The sequence below is a fragment of the Manduca sexta genome, chromosome 18 (genome assembly GCF_014839805.1).
Source record: "Manduca sexta isolate Smith_Timp_Sample1 chromosome 18, JHU_Msex_v1.0, whole genome shotgun sequence".
Taxonomy (NCBI): domain Eukaryota; kingdom Metazoa; phylum Arthropoda; class Insecta; order Lepidoptera; family Sphingidae; genus Manduca; species Manduca sexta.
This window is the reverse complement of record NC_051132.1, coordinates 4,934,270-4,949,360: the sequence shown is the minus strand read 5'-3', so window position 1 is coordinate 4,949,360 and position 15,091 is coordinate 4,934,270. Positions and strand designations below refer to the sequence as shown.

At 32.4% G+C, this 15,091-nt stretch overlaps 1 protein-coding gene across 2 annotated transcripts in view; it reads right to left on the bottom strand.

The window, feature by feature from the left end:
- Window positions 1–10,680, bottom strand: part of LOC115455094 (ileal sodium/bile acid cotransporter) — a 36,722-nt gene extending 26,042 nt beyond the window's left edge. The window contains exon 1 of one of the 2 annotated variants that reach the window (XM_037439953.1): window positions 10,487–10,680. The gene's annotated coding sequence lies outside the window, so the exon portion shown is untranslated. Of the gene's footprint in view, window positions 1–3,538; window positions 3,670–10,486 lie in introns of those variants that run through there. The other variant, XM_037439954.1, reaches the window with a different exon arrangement.
- Window positions 10,681–15,091: the final 4,411 nt, after the last annotated feature.

Genomic DNA, 15,091 nt, shown 5'->3' with positions numbered 1-15,091 from the left:
AATCATGGATATTTCGGCCTTTAAAATTTAATATGACGAAATTTAAAGGCCGAAATATCCATGATTATTAATTATTTTTACATTTTTCTTTCAACTGCGAGAACTAATCACTAACTAGACGTGAATTTAAATTCTTTACTTGCCAATACTTGTTTAGTTACCCAGAACAAAATGTATGAAAATGAACCTTGAGGTATCGCCTTAAATGGCAACGCTCGTTGTTGTGTTTCGATGTTTTTCAGGAAATATATCCGTATATTCTAGAGCATATATTATATGTAAGAAATCGTATTTTGTATTCACGATCGCAATAACCTTATTCACATTGAATATATTACTCAAATATTGAAACTGGATAGTCTAAGCGCTGATAGACGTTTTCGTAAAGGCGTTTGAGTTAAAATCTATCTCTTTCATTTAGTTTGCCGCATACAGAATGGCGTAATAATACAATATATTGTTTTTTGTAAAAAAACAACGGGGTTGATTCTTGGCTAAAAATACTGTTTTTTTTAAACTGCATGTAAGGTTTTTCCTTCCCTATACCCGGATCTACATTTTTCTTTCCAACTAACTGGTAGAGTATATTGTAATGATAAATTCAAAAGCGTGATAGTGCGTAGAGTAGACGTTGCACATCGAACTTGTAGTGTAATAACGATATATGAAAAATATTTGTCGATACCAATTAATCCAACGCTAATATTTCTAATGCCTGGTTTTTTATGTTCGATAATTTATTTTAAATATTATTTATTTCTATGGAGCAGGACTTTAAATAATATAACAGAATGCGGCAATGCTATATCATAATTAAATAATAGTCTTGCTTCGCCATTTTTATGACCGTGACATTTATTTCATGAAAAAATGAAAACATTCGAGTAATGTGTGCTGGTTGTGTTCAAGACAGCGAGATTGATGAAAAAACAACACATGAATAATGGATTATGCATATAAGATACGTAATATTTAAATAATAACTTATCATTATTATTAGACTTCGTGTATTCTAAGGTAGATTTTGCATATGTGACAATTATTGTAATTCCAGACTATCAAGTTTCCGCCTGGTAACTACTGATAGCCTCGAAGGCCCCACAAACTGAGGAAGGTTTTTATTTATTTATTTAAAAGGTATACCAATAGCATACATATTAATACATAAAATATCTTTATCATAATAATATCAGCCCTGTATTATATACTTGCCCACTGCTGAGCACGGGCCTCCTCTACTACTGAGAGGGATTAGGCCTTAGTCCACCACGCTGGCCTAGTGCGGATTGGTAAACTTCACACACCTTCGAAATTTCCTTATGAGAACTTCTCAGATGTGCAGGTTTCCTCACGATGTTTTCCTTCACCGTTAAAGCGAACGAGAAATTCACAAAGAATACACACATGATTTTTAGAAAAGTCAGAGGTGTGTGCCCTGGGATTTGAACCTGCGGACATTCGTCTTGGCAGTCCGTTCCACACCCAATTAGGCTATCGCCGCTCTTAAAAAAATATAAAATATCTTTATCATTACCATATTTTTTTTTGTTTCATACTAGCATTAACGATTGTAGAAAGACATCTTGGGTACGGCGTCAGGTATAGTTTGGTGTATTCTAGTTGAATATTACTTACATTAAATGTTATTTGTTAAAAAACTGACCTGTCATTAAATGTGTTTTGTGTGACGCTGTGCATCTGACAACATATGAATTCAAATAAGCAAATAATAGTCTCAATGTGGTATCAATACGCTCGACTAGGCACGTAGCATCAATCAACTAGTACACAGCCGGTACTATTACAAAACACGCCAAGTTTCTTAGTGTGGGTCCTGTATTTCCTAATAACGATATAAAAATTATAGAATGTATTTCAGAACAGCTGTTTCTCTCTGTTATTTCAGATTAAGTTAAACTCAGGTGGTTGTTGGGTATTCAAAACAATATTATAAAACTATGACTACACTAGAGACCTCTCTTTAGTGTAGACTTTAGAGGGATTCAAAGCCAAAACTTCCCCCTTCCATCTACGAATCTAAGTACTCTATGTAGAGTTTAGGTGATACAACATGCGTGGTCCACAGCGAGCTTACATTACTACAAATGCAGTGTTAATTAGCGTCCAATCATTTGAACTCTATAAACGAACAACGTATATGACTATTTATAAAATAAATGCGCGTTACGAAATAGTTTTAAGAAATACTGTTACAGTATTTTCTGTCTCCCTTGTCTTTTTTTTAGTAAGTCTTAATACATTCGTTCTATCAAATAATATATTGAAAAAATGTATTAAGCCAAACAAAAAAAACGATTCACGTTTCTTAAAAACTATTTCGTTGCGTACATTTATTTTGAGAATTAATCTTATAAGGGCATACAAAGGTATCTACCATCGCTTATTGAAACCCATTTCGAGCATTAAAGCAATTAATTTGCTCAATGAAAACATAATAATAAACCCGGAGCTCTACATAACATGTACTGACGTAAGATACCCTACTCAACATTACTGGTCTTGTACAATATAATATGTATGTATAGCACGAATCATTAAATATTACTAAGATATGTCAAGTCATACTCAGTCTGGCGCAGGTTAGCCTTGACGCCGAGGTTGATGCAAGCGATGCTGGTTATGTCTATTGAACACCCTTGATAAACATACGTTATATCATTATTGTAGCAAATTGGGAAGCAACGAATTCTTAGGTTATTTTTTTTGTATGACGTGACGAGCGAGTAGCTCGCTTGATGGTAGTCACAACTGACCATGGACATCATTGTTTTTTGATGCTCTGCATTTCAATGTTATTTAAGTAATGTAAATAACATACTCTGATTACTGACTCAAACGTAATTACCACAAACTTTAGTTCCTCATTAATATTATACGAGAATTTAAGAGTATATTAACCATTACATTGTGAATTATCCTTCCAGAGTTTTCTGTTATTGTAAAGTGCATGGACCGTGGCGATCGACGTTTCAATTCAATACGAGGGGAGATTATATTAGGAAGGTCAAGGTTCGAAAAGTTAGGCATAGGGTGACCATTTACTTTGGACGTGAAACGAATATTTGTAATCTTTTTAGGACACAAGTAGACACGTGGAGACAGTATAGTCCTAATTTTTTTTTAACCGTTGTTTGTTTATTAACTTTCCGTTGTCGCACTGTTTTTCTCTCGGCAATTAAATATAAAACTGGTACTATAATGAGAAAATGAGCGAATGCAACGTAAACTTAACATCAGGTGATCCTCGAGGTCGTTTGTAGACATATATCTATGTATGTACGTACTTAGTATCTATATTAAAATTATACATCAAAACTAAATTAAAAAGTCCTTGCTCAGCGAAAGTAAAACTCCTTATTGATGTATGGTTATCTTTCATCTTAGAATTTCAACGCGAACATCCAATGCACTTTATTCATCTGCGCTCCATTTACCGCTTGGATATTATCCCACTTATTTTAAGATAAAATGGATATAGATAAACATAGATATGATAGTAAACATAATACAAACGTACATTTGGTAACAGTTATTCGACACGTGATGCAACGATGTGAAAGTATGCGAACAAGAACGTGAGACGCGGCGTGCGCCCGCGACGCGGTACTCTGACGAGTGCGGAGTGCGAACTGGGCACTCGGCACTCCGCATTCGCTGTGGGTGCGGTGAACCGAAAGTCAACGATACTGCGAATGTTGATTTTCGCATAAGGAATATATTTTTTTAAGTCTGGCAAACGCGCAAGTAGGTCAGCCGATATGTCTGCATCTCTTGTTCAAATTTCGAATGGCCAAAAAAGCCACCGACATGACACATTGTCACAGAATAATCATGGGTTTGCTGGCCTTACTAAAGGAAAGGAATTAGGATTAGAGAGAGGACAGAGTTATTTGGGCCTCCAGTAATATCATACAAAAAGCAGAAACGAGCTGTGACTTCACGTCAGTACTGCTAGCAGGAATTTAGGCATTATCTCATAGTAGTCGTATCAAGTAACTAACTTACTCGTTTGCGTATTTCTCGATATTGTTGATTGTTTGACAATGATATACTTACTTACGTCAAAAAAACAAATTCTTACTGCCGATTCCCATATAGCTTAAGTTTACCATTACTATTGTTACGTGATTTACTAGTCAGTTTACACGCGCGCAATGTTTACACTACCGTATTTTATTTCCTAATACGTTTACCGAAATATTTATTTTATTTCTTGCAACAAACATTATTGACTTGGAAGACCTATAAGCTAGTTATCTAAATCCAAGGGGGTTATCACGTTTAAAATAAAAAAATGAATTATTTATTAATTTTTAAATAGAAATAACTTGTAAATCTGAGTGCCGACACTCAAAATAGTAAGAATCATAATGAGAATCGCAGAAGTTATCTCTATTTACAGTTACGAAATTCAGAGATTCTCATCATTTAAGACAACCATTGGTATAAATTTATTTATCGCAGTTCAAACGATCCGCGCACATGTTATCAAGATTTCCTTTAAAAACATTTTTTTGCGAAACCACCTTATCACAACGCTACACCTCGCGTTGTCAATTCACATAAGGATCATAATATTTGAACTACGATTTACGAATCGAATGTTTATCTGTTTCCCGACCATATTATCTTACGTAACGAGACCTAAAATATATTTGATAATTGTTAAGATAATTATATGACCACAAGTTCTATAATATAAAAATAATAATATCAGCCCTGTATTATATACTTGCCCACTGCTGAGCACGGGCCTACTCTACTATTAAGAGGGATTAGGCCTTAGTCCACCACGCTGGCCTAGTGCGGATTAGTAGACTTCACACACCTTCGAAATTCCTATAGAGAACTTCTCGGATGTGCAGGTTTCCTCACGATGTTTTCCTTCACCGTTAAAGCGAACGATAAATTCACAAAGAATACACACATGATTTTTTTAGAAAAGTCAAGAGGTATGTGCCCTTGGGATTTGAACCTGCGGAGTGCGGACATTCATCTTGGCAGACCGTTCCACACCCAACTAGGCTATCGCCGCCACAAGTTCTATCGGTAACGTATTGTATTCGTAATACTATGTTGAACAAAATATCTTTTGTATGTTTGAAAACATGCCACTGACTTCCAACTTTTAACTAGGAAAATAAATAGTTTACATTGTGTCTGACCTATCTCCCACTTTTTTCCTATTATACACATATTGTACAGACCTTAAAATATTGTTCAGCAAGTAATAGGTTAGACTAATTAATGTTCTTATATCATCTAGAATTCCGATTCCTATAAATGCAGTAATTTGGTATTATTTGTATAAGAGGACGTGCAATATTATAAGGAAAATTATAACATTAAGTATATTATGAGTTATTTGGATTATGTTATTTGTCAAACAACTAGTTGATTATCCTAAACAAGCACAATGAACGCTGCACTGTGCACTATGCATCGTGCAATTGCAGTCTATCGTCGACTACTGTCACTCAAGGCTGTTCCACGTACTCGAATTACACAAGTATAATACCAATGAACACGTACAATAAGTCGTAAATGCATTACGAACCCATTCTTCTCATTGAACAGCAAGATAAAATATGAATGAATTCATCCAGCAGCGAGTCTATATTTAGTTATGTTGATATCTTTCATTATTTTAGTACTTTGCAGGAGTTTAACTTTCGAGTAAATCGGTTTCATTTTGATTTTCATAATAATATTCATAACAATTAAACTTTTACTCTATAAAAATGAAGTCTAATATAAAAACTGTCCTAGTGGTACAAAACCTAGATCAAACCCAGAAAAGTCTGACAATTCCAAATATGTGCTGCATAACTTATTTTCGGTATATTTGTCGCTTATATATTATTGTCTTTCAAGCTAGTGCTTGAAAGACAATATCTGCATAATAATGTCGAGTACTATTGGCACTAAATATATGACTTACTACAGTATTAGATCCATAAATATTGATAAGATTCTGATGTAAATCTAGTGCTTGCAATACAAATTAGGTTATTCATTTCGTAGATACATATCTTTAATGTATATCTGAAAGACGATAAATACTACTGCGCATAAAACTAAAAGAAATATTTTTAAAAATGTTTGATAGGGTACCCGATTTCTATGATGATGACTCGCCTTAATTTGGTATAATATTCTAATAGGTTAAAATTTCAACTCTCAAAGAATTGAGATTTTTAAATCACTCAAAATTAAATATATTAAATCCTTTTAAAACTGGTGAAAGTAAAAAATAACAGGATGTACTACTACGATAATGACGTCATTAGTTATTGCGATGTGGGCGTGCGAGAGAAAAAGTTTTCACTATGCTCCCATTTCCCACGTTTTCTTATGATTATATACTGGAATGGAATAATTGCTTTGCCTTTTTTTACCTAATATTACGGGCTTTTGAACATTTGTTAATATGTAAAATTTACAGCATACTATTCTGTTACTTTTTGTCCTAATACGCGTATTTTGGTAATTAAAGGAGCAAAGATCGTAAAATACTTAATTAAAACATAATCTTTGGTCACAATGAAAATGTGGAGGAACCATTCGACCTTTTGGGAACGCCATGGATGTTGGTGGTAATATAGAAGTATTATTATATTTACAATGCATATTGCAAAGTTTAATTGATTGTTTTCTAATAAGTACTTCTTATAATTACTGTCGTTATCCACGAATAAATGATGGGTGTATAGATAGTAGATACATTTGTTTAAAATTACAATTTGCGCCGTATCTGCATTATACATATTATAACAATGTACTTATATGTAAATATCTAATCGTAATGGAATACTAATACTAGTTATAAATGTAAGTACTAAGTATTTTGTATAGATTTTTTATGTCTTGAAATGACGAGACGAGCTTGTCGTTCGGCTGATGCTAAGCGATACGATCGCCCATAAACAGTAGAAATACCATCCAAAACCTTGAATTACAAAGTATTGTTTGGCATTCTACTACGCTCGCCATCCTGAGACATGAGATGTCTTATTATGTCCAGTAGTTACACTGGCTACAATGTCCTTCAAACCGGAACACAACAGTGACTACACACTGCTGCTTTGCGGCAGTAACATTGCGGTGGTACCTACCCAGGCGGACTCTCACATAATATGAAAGATCTAGCACCAGTAATTGATTCTTATTTATATTAAGAATAAGATTAGATATTACTTAGAGATTTTATCAAAATGCTATTTACATTTATCAGTTGAAAAATGAATAGAGGCTGCATAGACGCTTTGGTTATAGTGACCTATAAATTATATATATATATATATATAGCTTTTGCCCGCGGCTCCGCCCGCGTTTTAAAGTTTTTCAGGCTAAAGTTTTCCGATATAAAAGTAGTAGTTTCCCGGGAGCCCGATGTTCTTCCCAGGGTCTAAAACTGTCTCCATACCAAATTTCATCTTAATACGTTAGGTAGTTTTTGAGTTTAACACATTCAGGCAGACAGATGCAGTGGGGGACTTTGTTTTATAATATATTTTTTAGAACTTTTTAAGAGGAACAATCCCGTCATACATCATTGTTGCATAACTTTAACCGTTTACGCAGCGCACACAATGGAAGCTCTTAAAACTAATAAATTTTCCCCGTTTTTGCAACATGTTTCATGACTGCTCCGCTCCTATTGGTCATGGCGTGATGATATATAGCCTATAGCACTCCAAGAATAAAGGGCTATCCAACACAAAAAGATTTTTTCAGTTTAAACCGGTAGTTCCTGAGATGAGCCATTACTGCTGCGCTTCTATTGGTCATGGCGTGATGATATATGGTCTATAGCACTCCAGGAATAAAGGGCTATCCAACCCAAAAAGATTTTTTCATTTCAAGCCGGTAGTTCCTGAGATTAGCCATTACTGCTGCGCTCCTATTGGTCATAGCGTGATGATATATAGCCTATAGCGCTCCACAAATAAAGGGCTATCAACACAATACGAATTTTTCAGTTTAAACCGGTAGTTCCTGAGATCAGCCATTACTGCTCCGCTCCTATTGGGTATAGCGTGATGATATATAGCCTATAGCAATCCACGAACAAAGGGCTATCCAACGCAAAAAGAATTTTTTAGTTCGAATCGGTAGTTCCTGAGATTAGCCATTACTGCTCCGCTCCTATTGGGTATAGCGTGATGATATATAGCCTATAGCACTCCACGAACAAAGGGCTATCCAACGCAAAAAGAATTTTTCAGTTTGGACCGGTAGTTCCTGAGATCAGCCATTACTGCTCCGCTCCTATTGGGTATAGCGTGATGATATATAGCCTATAGCAATCCACGAACAAAGGGCTATCCAACGCAAAAAGAATTTTTCAGTTTGGACCGGTAGTTCCTGAGATTAGCCATTACTGCTCCGCTCCTATTGGGTATAGCGTGATGATATATAGCCTATAGCACTCCACGAACAAAGGGCTATCCAACTCAAAAAGAATTTTTCAGTTTGGACCGGTATTTCCTGAGATTAGCGCGTTCAAACAAACAAACAAACAAACAAACTCGTCAGCTTTATATAATAGTATAGATATATATATATATATATATATATATATATATATATATATATATATATATATATATATATATATATATATATATATATATATATATATATATATATATATATATAAGGCGCGTTGGGGTAATATCGTAGGAGGTGTAACATCGTATAAATCAAATAACTTGCAATTGAGTTATAATTTTTGTTTCTTGACAACACTACCTGCGACCCCATCTTCCCTACATTCTACTAGTTCACATATATGATTCTATCAAGTAAATAATGTTTACGGTGCTAACAAACAGAATATCGGTATTTCGTCGTTCCATGGCAGATCGGATTAACCCCATGCAAAAATTTGCCTAATTTAAATATAGTATTTACAGTTTTCATTTAATTTTGAAGTCATACAGTATCGTAAAGGAAATAAATTCTAGTAGATAATATGTCATTCGGTAAAAAAGATTTTAACTGTTAAATGTAATTTTGTGATATAGAAATCTAATATGGCAGATGCCTCTTCTAGTATTGTGATGCTGGGTACTGACACAAACTTTCTGGATTTTCTAGTTACAAGTAGGAGTATATTAAAATTTTATTGTTATAAGTACTTAATGATCTAGATTTAAAGTCTGATTTTGTTAATTATTGCATTAACATCAAATAATGTAAAAAAAGTACATTCTATAAAATAAAAAAAGAAATGAAAAATTGGGCTAGCAATGCATATTTTAATTAAAAGATGTAAAAGTGTGGAACATATTAAGGTAAATAATCATTACTTGACACTTTTTTACAAAACATGTTTTATTTTTTTATGAATAATTAACTATATTAATCCAAATATAATTGGCCTAAGTAGAAGCATAACGCAATCATATTAAATTGTTGAAAAATACTAACACATATTGCTAATAAAATAAAAAAATCATGAATCACTGTTACCATATCATAATACCCATGATAAGGGGGTCAGACATGAGGTTAAATATGCCAATACTATCCATCAGAAGTGGTAGGCAATTAATTATAATTACTACTTATTGTCAGTTACTATCTATTATTTATATACTTCTTCATGAGTACCAGAATGTTCTTTCCAGCTATATAGTTGTAAAATACTTATCATAATTTGAAAAAAAAAAGGTATTTAAAATTATTTTTACAGTCACTCACGAAAGTAGCTTATCAAATTCAAAATTTAAAATTGGTTTTAAAAGTTTGTGTACATATCAAGAATATTTTTTTTACAAAATAAAGTTTTAATGTTTATTTTTGGTATTTAATTTATTTAGGATAAAAAATGATTGAAGTTAATGTGTTAAAGTTTTGTATTTGTTTATTTATTTTTGTTGCTGACTGTACACGACAAAAACTAAAATTATTTTTACAGTTAGATGTTGATGTATTTATGAGATATAAGTACTATATGATGAATTACAAAACCAAGACAAAAAGCACTACTCCTAGAATCTTATAGTAACTTTTGGCAAACATAAAAGTTATAATAGTAATAGTATAGATGTAGAACTTATGACCCAATTTACAGTGAATAGTGTATTGGTTCTATTAAAAAATTAACAAATATTTTTTTTATTTAAGCAGTTACAAACTTATGTAATAAGATGTCAACAAAATAAAAAAAAAATTGTCCTGCAATTACAAAATACGAAATAAATATCAATATATATCATACATGAAACTCATAAAAATAACAGCTTAGCACAGACTTGTTACATAAATGTCTTAGATAACATCATCTCGATATTATCGAGAGCAAAATATTTTAATAACAAAATTGAATTAATCTTTCGGATTAAATACTTATAAATAACTTGATAGTTAAGTACACGTAGGTTTATTTATTTTATAAGTATACAAACGATTTAAAGTATTTATGATAAATTAAATAATATAAATAATTAATACTTACACAGAGTTACCCAAAGGATTAATTAACTTGAACACTGAATAAGGCACGTGGTTTAATTCAGTAATTCTACAAGTAAACGGTAAACCTTTTTCAATCACTGTACATAATTCGCACAACCACAACTTCAGCGCGCGGATTATGTGGGGACCGCGCTGCTCACTGCTAAAATTACAATACAGTTTACTCGGAAATGGGAATTTCAGCAGATTTTGCAATATTCACATGTATGTGTGACGGTGACAGCAGAATGATTTTTCTTATGTGCAAACAAGACATCAATATATTGAATTCTGACCAATATGCTTATAATCTATTTTTGTGAGTAGTCTCTGGAACGTGATACCAGTAGTGATGTCGTTTTCGGAAGTAAATCGATTATAAATCGAATAAGATATTTTTTTTGGACGCAACAAAATTTAATTTTAAATTCTTTGTGTTACAAAACAATCAAGTATCTATTATAAATTGTTATTAAAAACTCGATTGAAGTGATAGATGACTAATATAAGTAATTTTAGATTCTCCTCTCCTCCCTCTCCTCTTGGGCTAGATTTTATAAAGGCCTCGTATTTCTAAAATAGATTAAGTATAACTAGGTTGTAATGTAATTTATTTGATACTTCCGCTTATAATTTTATAATTTGTACGGAATAAAAAAACTAACCATGATTTTTATACGCAAAGTTGGTAATCCTCACAAATAATCATACATATTATATAAATAAAAACAGACAAATACTTTCGTAATACTCATAAAAGAGAAACTGGTCGATTCCTTTTATTTAAATTCAAACGCCAAAGTTTAAAGTATGTCAACCATCGATATACATGTACTTCGGTAGAATATACGTCAATGGTGTCAACAAATTTGTTTTTCGGACTTCGTGATGTTTTTAATTGATATATAATCGTATTAATTATTGTTTCTATTAAAATACTACGACTGCTATGTGTAACATAGGCAGGATATAGTGTTATTGGGAGTAGAAGCTCTAAAACGCTGAGTTGTTTTGTTTCACTCGAGGACACGATGTAGATTTATATCGTAGTATTAATTATAATCTAAGACATCCTTAATTTTTTTTGTTGAGTCGATTTGCAGTTTGATGAGTCCGTATACAATATGTTTATCGATTTAATATTTTGCACCGATTATGTCTACATCCCTACGGAAGTACTCAGTACTGCCAGACTATAATAATATATATACAGACTATATAATTGTATCCTTCTTGAAGACTGCATAGATTGAACCGTGACTTTTTTGACATTAATTAACATTTTCTTTTTTTACGTGGCTAATAGATGTACGAACTTTATACTCGTGGTTTTAAAGAACGCGAAAAAAACGAAGATATCATTGAAGTTTGGGGAAAAGAGTAGGATTAACCAAAAAAGGGTTTTTTATCACATTTTTTTTAATAAGTATGTCATACGTAAGATCAGAGACGAGCTATGAGCAAAATTTTAAACAGTTAAGTTGCTCAGCGATTTTACGCACGATTTTTCAGTACGCATAGTTCAGATGATACGTAGGCGTAAAAAGCATGCGGGTGATCCACAAGTACGCGTACTTATTCGAACGTCTATCACCCGCTTTACTTCCCCAGTTAATATAACTTCATAATGTATATTATACTGGTATTAGTGAATGTTTCATTGTAAGTTATCTAATTGTTAAAATGCATATTTTATAAATAATATTTATAATATCATACTTGGTGTTGCGAATAGACAAATAATCTGCATATCATATATCTCTCATCTCATGCGTTGCATTATAAAATGTTTATTTTTATACATTTTTACACACCATTTTCCATAATATAGATAATAGGTAATAGTATCTGAATATGTTGGGCCATTCTACCGATGTAATTTTATATAAATTTTATAATAAATATTATGTTCTGCAAATAAAAAAGGGTGCTGTAAAATTATTAAGATTGGGATTTTTCATAACACTTAAACCGTTATTATATTTTATTGCTGAGCTGATTGCTTGCTGCTTCAGTTTTTTTTTACAAGTTAAAGTAATAATTATTTTTGATTAGTGAAGTTTTTGTGATTTATTTAAGATCTTTATGTTCGGAAAAAGCAAACTATCATTATTTGTGAAATTTATTTTATTTATTATTATTATTATTCAAGTAACATAGATCATGGTATAAGAATTCATAAAACATTTTTGATATCAGCTGTAGAAATCTAAAAAGAGCGCTGGCAACTCTACGATCTGAAGTTAGTCATTAATCGTTTTCATTCGCAGTTCATTCCGGGCTTCAGAGATAGCTATTCACTTGACGTTACAATTGAATGAAATTTCACAAAACCTTGCGAAACAGCTGCTCGTTTTGCTGTGTTGATTAGTGATAGCAAAATATATTTTTATCGTTCAAGGAGAAAAAATATGTTTTTGTTTTATAACTTTGTAAAGGCCTTGGCAAAAGCTGTTATCAGTAGTGTTTTGTGCACGAGTGTGTAAATTTTATCGTTTTATACGCATTACAATGTCGAGTGAAAAACCTGTGTCGGAGGGTCAAGGCACCAGTGTGGGGGGATCGCATGCCTTGCAGCCCGTTGAAGATGAGAACACGAAGTCGTGTTGGGTGTGTTTTGCTACGGAAGATGACGATCGCTTGGCAGCTTGGGTCCAGCCATGCAAATGCATTGGTACGACCAAATGGGTGAGTGTCTGGTAATTTGCATAAAATTGGGGCTATGTGTAGATGGGCGATGGAATAGAATGTTCTCTGGTGGTCCTGAAGTTTGCGCATGCCGCTTGAGTTATTTTTACCTATATTGTAATAACTGTAAATGAAAATGAAATAAGTAATAATGTAAACTCTGAAACAGTAAACTATTTTTTAAGTGTTTGGTTGTGAAGTGAAGATGAAAATTCCTAAGATGCTATTGCATATTATGTTAATAGGACAAGGTAGGACTGTGTAGGTTTCATTGTCCAAAAGTTATTGAGGTAAATAATATTGCAATAATGTTACTTGTGAAATTAGGCAAAAAAAATTGATACCAAACCGTTATTACTGATTAAAGTTAGGTGACCAATTGAAAATCAACAAACTTTTCACTTATTGCAGTCTAAAATTTTGAGAATATTTATAATTAGCTATTGCTTATGAATGTATCAGCATTGAAAATGGTGTGTGAATTTTATAAAAATAAAAGTAGCCTATAGCCTTTTTTCTTGTGATTACATCACTTAAGAAGTGGCATTAGCCTAGTTGTGTGTGGAACAGACTACCAAACAAATGTCTTCAGGTTCAAATACCAAGGGTACCTCTTTAAAAAAATTATGTGTGTTTTCTTTGTGAATTATCACTTGCTTTAACGGTGAAGGAAAATATTGCAAGGAAACCTGCATACCTGAGAAGTTCTTTATAGAAATTTTGAGGGAGTATGAATTCTACCAATCTTAGGCCAGTGTGGTGGACTAAGGCTTAATCTCTCAGTAGTATAGGAGGCCTGTGCCCAGCAGTGGGACAGTATACAAATATGGGCCGATATTATTTATTGATATACAAGTTACTTGATACAAAATTTAATGAAAATCCATTCAGCAGCTTAAAGGTAACAGTCTTAGAGCAAAATAGTTGGACACACAGAAATTCATGAGTATGGATTATATATTTTTCTTATAAAAAATTATAGTATAAATACAATATTGTTCACATACCATAATACCAGCTTAGGGTTGCTGCCAGAACTAAATTTATTACAGTATTAAAATGAAACTATTTTTCAGATTTTATTGTGGTTTATATATTTTAATTTTCTCCGAAGTTTCAAAGACTTTGCAACCTTTGTGGTCACGGAGAGACTGAGGTGTTGGTCATCCACAAATTAAATCAATGTTACAATATCTATTGTAAAATCCGCAAAATAGTTTAATTTTAATGTGTAACATTCACATAAACAAAAAATCATTTGTTATAGTATTTCTTTGTGACATTGTTTTTTTCTGCATTATAGATGTAGTGAAAGATAAATATTTCACCTATATTATTTCTAGTTCAGACCAGCTCATCAGATAACCTTAATTAAAAACGCATTTAGCACCCGAATTAAATATGCCCATAGTTGCTGTTTGATGATTCTTAGTGATATTCAAGGTTCTATAGATTTTTTTCTTATTTTTGCATAGTCTGAAGATTATTTAATGATTGAAATAAAATTAATAAAATAACTAAAATATATGTACATTTTGACGAGCAAATTAACTGGCTGATTTCATGTAAAATATGTGTGATTAAAAAAAAAATGTACACCAACTGACTTTTCGCCGATTCGTTTAATTGCCGTCGTCACAGACTACTGAGTAGCATGCCCTAGCTTCCTGGAGATTTGCTTCAATAAACATAGAATTTATATTAAAATTTAATTTTTTGGTCATCATTAGCAACTAACGGAATTATGAGATACACTTACTTGTGTTATTGCTTTTCATGCATCAGGAAGAAAGTAAGGTAGGGGCGGAATTTTAGTGCAATTTAAATAGCCTAATTGGTTTGGTAATGTTTAGTGTAAGTGTAAATGTGTTGGTAAGTGTAAAAGTGTAAAAAGTATTGGGTCTAGTCATCATAATCA